Consider the following 10,981-nt stretch of genomic DNA (forward strand, 5'->3'; position numbering starts at 1 on the left):
GAAAGCACACTAGGTCTTATCCTAAAGGTAAGAATCTATTCCCTGGCTTTAATTTCGAAAATCTAATAAAAAAGGGATAATTAGAAAGATAAATATGGAGTGTGGGGGTGGATATCTTGCATGCATGTGTTCTTAAAGTATGTGGGGAGGTTATGAGCTAAAGGTAGTAAAGAATGGGATGTGGGATGGTGAAGTCTTTCATAATAGGGGCCTTGAAACCTTAATACACACATATTGTTTGATAAAATGCTCAAGTGAGCTAGAATCATGATCGTTTTCCTAATTTTTGGTTCAATTTTATTATATTGCTGAAATAGATTGAATTTGCTATAATCCAGAACATCTTAGAGTTTTAAGAAGCTCAATTGAGGTATGTAAGGCTAAACCCTTCTTCTTAGAATCGAATCCCCCGGTGTTTGTGTAATTGGTGTAAGTCTCAAATTGATTGTTATAGAATTGGCCATTCCGAATGTGTTTGTGCTGAAGGATACATGTTCAATAATTATTCTAAATGCTTTATCATGTCATCTTGCCATCTGAGGATGTGTTCAAAATGTGGAATATGAGTTAACAAATGTTAAGACTTCATGTCAAAGTTGAATAAAAGTTGTTATGCCAAAGTGTATGAAAAACCTCTACGTGCTTAGGATTCTCAAATTGCTCATATGTGTACCAATGTCTTAAATGATAGGCCTTACTGTTGTTGATGACGATAATAATGTTAAATGTAAAGAAAACTGGAATTGTGAAATTCGGCCAAGTGCCAATAATGACTTTATAAATGAGGCCACTCTTGCCAATGTATTGAAAAGATGGGAAAGAAACATGAAGCGAGATGATTGATTGAAAGGTTGATGTCTCAAATGAGATGGCCTAGCCGATCGGGTCATGATCGGACGCCATGCCGTACACATGGTGGTAACTCTATTGGAAATTGTAATTGGAATTGCGGTTGTGGTTGATATCTCTTATGAGATGGCCTAGCCGATCGGGCCGTGATTGGACGCCATGCCGTACACATGGTGGTAACTGTGCTGGAAATGGTAATTGAAATTGTGGATATGGCTGATGTCTCAAATGAGATGACCTATCCAATCGGGTCGAAATCGGACTCCGTGTAAGAACACAGTGGTATTGTGGATTGTGGCATATCGACACTAAAGATCACCCAACCTAATAAGATGGAAATTGACTTGAGAACTTATGTGATCCTTACTTGATGTTTTAGTATTGTTTGAAGCTCTTATTGAACTCATGACTGTTTCCCCCTTGTATTATTGTTCATTCTATTGAGATGGTGTTTTAGCTTTACATACTAGTACTATTCGATAGTACTAACGTCCCTTTTGCTGGGGGCGGTGCATCTTTAAATTGATGCAGGATTGATCCATAGCAGACAGTGTTAATCGCACCTAGTGGTGCATCCTCTTCCCAACAGACTCGGTGAGCCCCATTTCATCCCGGCGTCATGTACTATATCTTTTGTTCATACTTTTACCACATTTTGAGGTATAGCCGGGGCCTTGTTGCTGACATTATCATAACTCTCTTTTGTATCTTTAGAGGCTCCGTAGACGCTATATGGGTTGTATATGTGTGTTAGGAAGGTCAACGGATTATGTTATGTTCAGACTCTTGTTCCACTCAATCATAAGAATACGTGTATTTTGAAACTTAACCATGATGAAACTAATTAAATGATTAAGTAATGTATATATGATCTTCCTATTGTCTAATTAATGAAAACATGCCCTCTCTCGATCATAAGTGAGTCGGGTAGAAAGTGTCTAACATGCTTGCTTGGCCTGGTTCACTCGGTTGAGCGCTGGGCGCGCTCCCCGAGTTTGGGGCGTGACAGTAACAATCAAGGCGGATGAAACAATAATCAAGGCAATTAGGGGTCGAGTTTTCAAAGGCCCCTGTTGTATCAACAACCGAGCAACCCACCTCTTTATCCTTCTCATGGTCCAAGTTCTTCAAAATAATAAAATAGGTCGTATTGAGAATATGTTCAAGCAAATGATGGAAAAGAATGTCGATTCGGATGCCCAACTTGCCTCACATGACACATCAATCCACAACTTAGAAGTTTAAATGGGGCAAATCGCTCAAGCTCTAAATTCTCGTCCTAAGGGGGCACTACCAAGTGACACGGTAGTAATCCCAAAGGATAGAAACAACACGGGGCATATCATGGCCGTTACTACAAGAAGTGGAAGAGGTGGGAATGCACCCACCTCAAGTCAAAGGCAACTTGTGGATGATGAGCAAGTGGTGCAAGAAGAAGAGGTCCCAAACAATGCGGTGCAATAAAATAATGAAGTTCGTGTTGATATTGATGATAGTGTGGAAGAGACTCAAGAGGAGGTGAACTCGTCTAGGGATCACATTATTGACATATCGGAGCCAGTAGTGCAAAAGGCTAAGGCACCATTGCCTAAGCCTCCACCTCTATACCCTCAAAAACTTGGCAAGCAAAATAGTGAGAATCAATTCAAGAAGTTCATTCAAATGATGAAGAGTCTTTCAATCAATGTGCCATTAGTTGAAGCCTTGGAACAAATGGCCGGTTATGCAAAATTTATGAAGGATCTTGTGACAAAGAAGCGGTGAATGAATTTTGAAACTGATGATAGGCTATAATTACGTATTTTAGTCGATTATTACACTCTAATTTACTGCACTTTAATTGAGTTTGAGCTTTAATCGCTAGTGTTTTGCACTAATTGTATGTTTTATGCCTTGTAGGAGTGATTCCGAGCTATATAGATGTTATGGAATGAATCAAGTGATTTGGAGCTTTAAAGTTTGAGTAAAAGTTCAAGGAATTAAGCCGGGATCGTGTTTGGGGGTCAACGGATGATAGCTAGAGCGAACGAAGACTCCAGTAGGCAGATTGTGCACTGTCTAGTAAAATAGACATAACTTTTTTCTCAGAACTCCATTTTGGCTCCGCAATATATGGTTGGAAAGCTTATTCAAAGGGCTACAACTTTCATGTTTTACATTTTTCCAAATTCGGAACGTAACAGGGTGAAAAATGCCCAGATGCGCGGCCGTGCTAGTTTTAGCGCGCCCAGAAACAGAAAGTCAGCCAATTAGCGCGCCCAGATGCGCGGTCAAATGCGCTGCAGCGCTAGTTAAGCCCGGGAAAAGTTTCCTTTTTCACATTGGAGAAGGTATAATTGTTTGGGCCTAACCCTACTTGGTATATATACATAGGAGAACGTTTTTGAGAGCAATTTTTGACGAAGGAAGAGCACAGAGCCGCCGTGGAGGCCGGGTTTTATCTTTTCTTCCACCAACTTAGTAATTTTTATGTTTCTTTGTATGATTTGTTGTTTTGCTACCATGTCTATGTGGAGCTAAACTTCACATTCTAGGGTTGTGGTTCTTTCATGACTATTATTATTCGGATATTGATTTTGATTTCTTAGTTTATCATATTGGTTTATTTATTCAATCCTGCACTTAATTATTTGATTGCTTGATCACCAATTGAATACTATCTACGAATCTTGAATTGAACTCGAAAGTGGGAATTCTAGATTGCATATAGGATTGAGTAGAGCAAGTTCTTGAACCTGGGCATCGGGGAACGGATTCGCAATTAGGATAGACATATACCTAATTGCCTTGCTTGGTTGAAATACAGGAATTATAAATGCGTTCTTGTTGATTCTAACTCCATAGACATATAGGCGTTAGGTTAGCTTGAATAGGCGAGTAAGAACTCGACAGATTCTTATGAGCAATATTAACCCTGTCAACCAATAAACTCGATAAATTAGTTAGTCAATTCAATTGAAGAATACAATAGGAATGTTAGATAGCCCATAACCCTAGATCGTTTTTATTACATTGATATCATAAAAATTTGCTCTTTCTCTGTCCAAAGTTCATTATTTGTTTTTGTTTATTTTAATTAGTTTAGAATCAAATATTTCTAGGTTTAATTCTTGTTTAGATAATTAGGATAGTCTAATTTAGTGAATAGTTAATCACAAGTCCTCGTGGGATCGACATCCGACTTTTAGTCACTTTATTACTTGACGACCGCGTGCGCTTGCGTGTGCGTTTGGCCGCAACAGAAACTATCAAAGGCACTCATCAAGTGAGTGCAATTGTGCATTCAATGGCTCCTAAGTTGGAAGATCCCGGTGCTTTCACGATTCCTTGTACAATTGGAAGTGTCGAGTTTGCAAAAGCTCTTTGTGATCTTGGGGCAAGTATCAATTTGATGCCCTATTTGGTTTTCAAGACCTTGGGACTTGGGCAACCAAGACCCACCTCTATGAGATTGAAAACGACTGATCGTACTATGAAGAGACCCTTGTGAGTGATTGAAGATGTATTGGTTCGTGTTGATAAATTCATTCTTCCGGCGGATTTTGTCATTCTAGATTGTGAAGTTGATTATGAGGTGCCGATTGTTCTTGGAAGACCTTTCCTTGCTACAGGGAAGGCTCTTTGTGATGTTGAAGCCGGAGAACTTACCTTCTGGGTTGGCGATGAAAAAGTGGTTTTCCATGTCTGTAAGTCCATGCGGCAACCAAATAGCAATGATGTGTGCTTTATTGTGGACTTGGTGACCAATGTTATTGTTGATAATACAAGTGCTACAATCAATGTTGGTGATATATTGGAGGCCATCTTGCTCAACTTTAATTTGATGATGATGAGATGGATGGTTTCATGGAATGTGTGAAATCCTTACAAGGATTGGGGTCGTATGACTATGCACCCCGGAAGTTATCTCTGGATCTTGAAAATAGGGCAACTCCTCCTACAAAGCCTTTTATTGAAGAGCCTCCTACCTTGGCGTTGAATCCATTGCCTCCGCATCTTCGGTATGAATTTCTTGGTCCTTTTTCTACTTTACCGGTTATTCTTTTCTCTTGTTTTACTAACTTGCAGGTAGATTCCACTTTGGCGGTGCTACAAAAGAGGAAGAAGGCTATTGGTTGGACCTTGGCGGACATTCGGGTAATAAGTTCTGCATTTTACATGCATAAGATCAACTTGGAGGATGGCGCCAAACCATCTACTGAACATCAAATGAGACTCAATGAGGCTATGCAAGAAGTTGTCAAAAAGGAGATTATCAAGTGGTTGGATGCCGGGGTTGTCTATCCCATCTCCGATAGTTCGTGGACTTCTCTGGTTCAATGTATCCCAAAGAAGGGGGCGTGACAGTGGTCACCAATGACAAGAATGAATTGATTCCAACAAGAACGGTGAACGGTTGGAGATTGTGTATGGACTATTGCAAGCTCAACAAAGTCACAAGGAGGATCACTTCCCACTTCCTTTCTTAGATCAAATGCTCGATAGATTGGCCGGCCGTGCTTTCTATTGCTTTCTTGATGGGTATTCGGGCTACAACCAAATTCTTATTGCTCCGGAAGATCAAGAGAATACAACCTTTACATGTGCCTATGGTACTTTTGCTTTCAAGCGGATGCCATTTGGTTTGTGCAAAGCACCGACGACTTTTCAAAGGTGTATGATGGCTATTTTCACGGATATGGTGGAGGACTACCTTGAAGTTTTCATGGATGACTACTTGGTGGTTGGAGATTCTTCCGATGATTGTCTTGCAAATTAGATAAAGTGTTGGCAAGATGTGAAGAAACAAATTTGGTGCTCAATTGGGAGAATTGTCATTTCATTGTCGAGGAAGGCATTGTCCTTGGCCACAAAATCTCAAAGAATGGAATTGAAGTTGAAAAGGCAAATATTGAGGTGATTTCTAAACTTCCACCTCCAACTTCGGTGAAAGGTGTGCGGAGTTTCTTAGGCCACGCGAGATTTTACCGGCGTTTCATCAAGGATTTCTCTAAGGTGGTGAACCCGTTGTGCAAGCTTCTCGAGAAGGATGCTAAGTTTAACTTCAATGATGATTGCATGAGAGATTTTGAATTGTTAAAGTTCAAGTTGACAACTACTCCCATCATCATCGCTCCAAATTGGAGTGCCCCTTTTGAACTCGTGTGCGATGCAAGTGACGTAGCGGTTGGGGCTGTTTTGGGGCAACAAATCAACAAGATTTTTTCATCCGGTCTGCTATGCTAGTAAGACCATAAATAGTGCCCAAGTCAAATATCCCGTTAAGTATAAAGAGCTCCTTTTCATTGTGTTTGCAATTGAGAAGTTCCGCCCGTATTTGATGGGTGCAAAAGTCATTGTCCACACGGATCATGCGGAACTTTGTTATCTTATGAGCAAGAAGGACTCCAATTCTCGGTTGATGAGATGGTTTCTTTTTTTGCAAGAGCTTGACATTGACATCCAATATAGGAAAGGGAGTGAAAACCAAGTGGCGGACCACTTGTCTCGTTTGGAGGAGGAGGGGAGGCTGCATGATGGCCTTGAAATCAATGACTCCTTCCCCGATGAGCAATTCTTGGCTATTTCAATGAAAGAGCTGCCATGGTTTGTAGATTTAGCAAATTTTTTTGCGTGTGGAATCATTCCGGATGAGTTCTCTTCAAACCAAAGGAAGAAGCTCAAACAGGATTGTCAAGATTATTATTGGGATGAGCCATACCTCTTCCGGATTTGTATGGATGGGGTGATTAGAAGATGTGTACCGGAAGAAGAGCAAGGTGAAATTCTTTGGGCTTGTCATTCTTCGCCATATGGTGGTCATGATGGTGGAGCAAGAACAGCGGCCAAATTTCTAAGTTGCGGCTTCTATTGGCCCACTTTTTACAAGGATGCAAGTGAGTTAGTGAAACAATATGATCAATGTCAACGGGCAGGTGGAATCTCAAAGAAAAATGAACTGCCTCTCACTACCATTTGGATATCGATATTTTTGATATGTGGGGTATTGACTTCATGGGTCCGTTTGTGAGTTCTTGTGGAAACACCTACATTTTGGTCGCGGTGGATTATATGTCCAAATGGGTTGAGGCCATTGCTCTACCCAACAATGAGGCGAGAAGTGTGGTGGCGTTCTTGAAGAAGAATATTTTCATAAGGTTTGGTACTCCGCGGGCTATTATAAGTGATTGGGGGGGGGGTCATATTTTTGCAACAAGGCTTTCGACACTTTACTTAGCAAGTATGGTGTTGCTCATAAAGTCATGACTCCGTATCATCCACAAGCTAACGGTCAAGTGGAAGTCTCCAACCGGTAGATAAAGAGTATTTTGTCCAAAACGGTAAATGCTAATCGGACGGATTGGTCCAAGAAGCTTGATGATGCATCATGGGCTTACCGAACGACTTACAAAACACCTATCGAAATGTCACCATACCGGTTGGTGTTAGGGAAAGCTTGTCACCTTTTGGTGAACTTGAGCACAAGGCCATGTGGGCTCTAAAGATGTTGAATCTTGATTGGGATGTAGCCGCTAACTTGAGGGTTGCACATTTGAATGAATTGGATGAGTTCCGGTACCAAGCTTATGCAAGTTTGTCCTTGTACAAAAAAAAGATGAAATATCTTCATGACAAATATATTTGGAGCAAAGAGTTCAAGGTGGGAGATCTTGTATTGTTGTTCAACTCAAGGTTGAGGATGTTTCCCGGGATGTTAAAGTGTAAATGGAGTAGTTCTTTTGAAATTTGGGTGTGACACCTTTTGCTGCATTGGACTTGAAGAACAAAAACAATGAAGTATTCCGAGTCAATGGTCACCGGGTGAATCACAACTTGGGAAAAGTTAGAGATAGCCACGTCGTGGCGGTCATTCATTTCAATTGATGATATTCTGCGTCGTGCCGCGACGTTAAATCAGGAGCTTCTTGGGAGGCAACCCATGTTTCTTTTCCTTTTTCTTTTGTAGTAGGTGCTATTTTTGGGCTAACTTGACTTGAAGTATGCTACAAGGCTGAGTGTGACTTACAGGAATTTGGACAGAAATCTGACTAAGTGTTGCAACAGTTGCGGACCGCAGTTGATTGGTACGGACCGGACATTTATGGTTGCTGCAACAAAAGTGCAATACGGCCGTACAATTATCTTGCGGACCACACAACTGAAAGGTTGTAAATGTCAACTCTCTGAAGATTATCTGTTAGAGAAAAGGTCGAGATGCTACCGCAAGAGGAATTCTGCGTCCGCACACAAAATTGTGCGGACCGCAGAAGGAAAGCTACGTTGAGACCCCAGGTAATAGAGTGCGGACCGCACATGAAATTGTGTGGCCACACTCGCCCCTCCTTTCCTTAGAAAACCAAGTAGTTTAAATAGAGGAATAGGGGCAACTGTTACATTTTTTCCCTCTCAGAGCACAAACACAGTACTCTCGTGAAATTTCTTGTTGAATCTAGCTGTCCACACACACAACATCTTTGATCAGTCACTCATCACTCATTCATCTGGTATGCTTCAATTTCTAGTTAATCTTTTTCTTTTAATTTGTAGATTTTTTAGTTATTTTTAGGCCATTTGTCAATATAATTCAATTATGTATCAATGTGGGAGTAAAGCTGTAGTGGGTTAACTAATACATGCTCTATGGGGACTAGGTCAGCATATTTTCATGCCTCTATGATGTTACCATATCAAATTTTGCACGAAATTGAAAACCTAGAATGAAATAACTGAACTATTCGTAATTTCTGAATTCTGCGGCCGCACCTGAATTTGTGCGGTCCACAGAAATTGATTCTAGGGCATTATTAGTGAAGAAGGGATCTGCGGACGCAAGGTAAATTGTGCGGACCCCAAAATTCTCATTGCGACTGCAGAACAGCCCTTTCACTGTCATCAGAGAGTCTATATTTTGTGACTCAAATGTGCGGCCGCAGGTCTAATTGTGCGGAACGTGGAAATCCTGTTGCGGCCGCACATCAGCCAATTCTCTGTCATCAGAGAGTTGGCATATTTTGGGTTTCAGAGATGCGGCCGCAAGTGAAATTGTACGGACCGCACTTCACTTTTGCGGCCGCAAAACAAAATTGTACGGTCTGCAGTGCCTAATCTGCGGCCGCAAGAAAATTGTGCGGACCGCAGATCCTTATCCTGCAAGCATGCTTTAACTGTTAACCTCACTGTGTTTTCTTGTGTATACTTGCATATCTCCTTGTATTTCTGAACGTTGAATTGCAAATAACAATCGCCTTTGCTTGATACAGAAAATGGTTCGATCTAGAGGAGAAGGCGACACTTCCAAAGGGAGGGGTGAACCTTCTCGGGGTCGGCCGTACAGTCAAGGCCACAAGGGAGATACCAACTCAGGGACAAGTCATCCTCATCTCATAGCACTTCCGAGGGATCCACTTGTTGCGTACGGACTTGGAAGTTTTAGCCATCGTGATCTGGGAACATGTGAAGGTTTGAAGGGAAATATGAAGACTTGAAGGAGAATATGAAGATTCGAAGGAAAAATATGAAGATTTGAAGAAAGAGTATGAAGGTTTGAAGGCCAGAGATGAAGATATGAAGGTTCAAGAAGCGGGGTATGGAGATTTGAAAAAGTTAGAAGCCATTAGAAAATTTGAAGGTAAAAGCTAGGATCGGAAAGTGAAAGAAATGCAAAAGGGAGAAGCTTTTATAGGGGAAAAATAGTCAATGCGCGACGTTTCACATTCGAACGCAGCCAGCCGGTGACTGATACGTGGCCGGAGTCAGAACAACACGACTGACGGGATGTTTCGGATTATCCGTCACCTCGGTTGTAATGTACGAAGGAAGGAACCAGGGTTTCATTTATCGTTTCCCATCGTTTCGGCAAACCTACTTTCCGAAAAATGAGGGGACTATCTGTATACGGGTGATATCGTGGATAACGCACACCCCGATTTCCCGGTGAATAAAACGAAGTGACGGCATGAACACACGATATCGAAATCGAAGCTGAGAACTCTTTGTATCGAGGCCCGTGAAAAGTGAACGAAATGCTCGCCATCGGACCTGATAAAACGACGCACCGCGGACTCGGGGCGAGTTCTGGGACTTCGGAAAACACAATGGACGGTTGTACACGGCGGATAGAGGGTCGTGATATCAGCAACCAACCGGATATCACGATGCGAATCTCGCTCGATGGCGGTTACAGATTAGTAATTAATGAGAAAGGAAGATTTTTACCCTTTTTAGAATTGTACTAGGGATAAAACTCTCCTACTATATAAAGGAGAAGCTTTTCTTTGATAAGACACATTGTAACACGCAAATCAAGGCAATATAAATTCATTTTTCTGCTTTCTAGCTGTTGTAAAGCTCTTACTTCAATGTTTGTTCTTCATTCACCGTTGGTTTCGAAATAAAGATCCGATCGGGGGCAAAACCACTGTTCAACCTAAGTTCGAGATGGGTCGTAACACTGCATTTGGTTTGATTATTCATTTTTGTCTTTAACTCATTTATCTAATATTCTTGATTTCTTGTGTTAATCTATTCACGTATCCTTAAAACCACGTATAAATTTAATTGTTATCCGTTTTAAGGGTAAACAATAACAACTCAGAAAGATTTGTCCACGATGATGTAGGAATTTGCCTCTGTGGTAGGGAGATTCATTGAGATTTGAGAATTTTCTGTTAAGTGGGTTACAAGCAAACTTTATGAAAGCACGTTACTCCCTTTTTACGCAGAGAGTGTGCTAAAATCAAACTGGCTATACGTACTGACCACATTTTCATTCAACTATGTACTGTCAAATATTGTTACTGTGTACAATTGATTTAATTTGTGCCCAATTGCAAATTTGTCAGAGACAAACTATCAGCCAAATTGGTCCGCTTTTTATGAAGATTTGGAACATCATTGTCTAGTTATCCATTACCACAATTAGCTACTAAGACTGGCTTTACCTAATATTTGTTTATTGGTTATGTTACAGCCAAACGATTAAAAGTGGTATAGCGATGGACGATGATATCGCTTTCCCAATTATTAAAAAAATATTATGTAAATCATATACGTACATCCCTTTATAAAAAAGTACTAACCCTTCGAAAAGAGTGTTTTCTATTTTCAAGCAATCCTTAAATCAATCTCTATTTATAAACTGCAATATTTGTTT

This window comes from Nicotiana attenuata, chromosome 3 (genome assembly GCF_001879085.1).
Source record: "Nicotiana attenuata strain UT chromosome 3, NIATTr2, whole genome shotgun sequence".
In the NCBI taxonomy this organism is placed as follows: domain Eukaryota; kingdom Viridiplantae; phylum Streptophyta; class Magnoliopsida; order Solanales; family Solanaceae; genus Nicotiana; species Nicotiana attenuata.